At 37.9% G+C, this 649-nt stretch overlaps 1 protein-coding gene across 6 annotated transcripts in view; it reads right to left on the bottom strand.

The window, feature by feature from the left end:
• Positions 1–649, bottom strand: part of preb (prolactin regulatory element binding) — a 26,887-nt gene that overhangs the window by 25,641 nt on the left and 597 nt on the right. The window lies entirely within an intron of this gene.

Here is a 649-nt window from a genome sequence, read left to right as displayed (position 1 = left end):
TCACAAATTTACAAAAATGTATGTCTATGAAATATCTATGAAAAAGATCAGTCTTCTGAACGTTGCTAGTTTCTATTGCATTTACAGGCATATGGCCAACAGATGCCATCAGCATGGGTGATTCAAATGTTGCAAAACATCCAACCATTTTCCAAAGCAACTGATTCAATTGGTTCAATTGATTTATAGCTTTGGAAAGCCTCGTTTCTGCCATCACTACCAAAAATCCCCAAAACAGATGACCCTCTACAGTACTGGGCAACACACAAATCACTGTACCCCAACTTGTTTGAGTTAGCCCTGAAGGTTTTACCCCAGTATCATCTATTTGTTGTGGACATGTTTTCTCCACAGCTAGTGAAATTTTGTGTTTAAAAAAACTGCCTCAACCCCATAAGAAAAAATACTATTTCTGAATAACAACTGCTAAACTTTGCCCCCCAGCAGCTGGCTAGTACCACCTACACACACACTGTCCTCCCAGTAAACACAAGCACACTCACAAGCATTGGTACTATCATGTTCTTTGCACCATTTCACTTACCTCTACTCTGATTAACAAACCACTGAATAAACATATTATCTTTTGTGATAACTATGATGTGGTATATAGATGTATTCCTAGATGGTGAGTGACCTTTTCTATATA

This window comes from Monopterus albus, unplaced genomic scaffold (genome assembly GCF_001952655.1).
Source record: "Monopterus albus unplaced genomic scaffold, M_albus_1.0 scaffold446.1, whole genome shotgun sequence".
Taxonomy (NCBI): domain Eukaryota; kingdom Metazoa; phylum Chordata; class Actinopteri; order Synbranchiformes; family Synbranchidae; genus Monopterus; species Monopterus albus.
The sequence above is the reverse complement of the archived record's forward strand: the minus strand, read 5'-3'. Positions and strand labels throughout refer to the sequence as shown.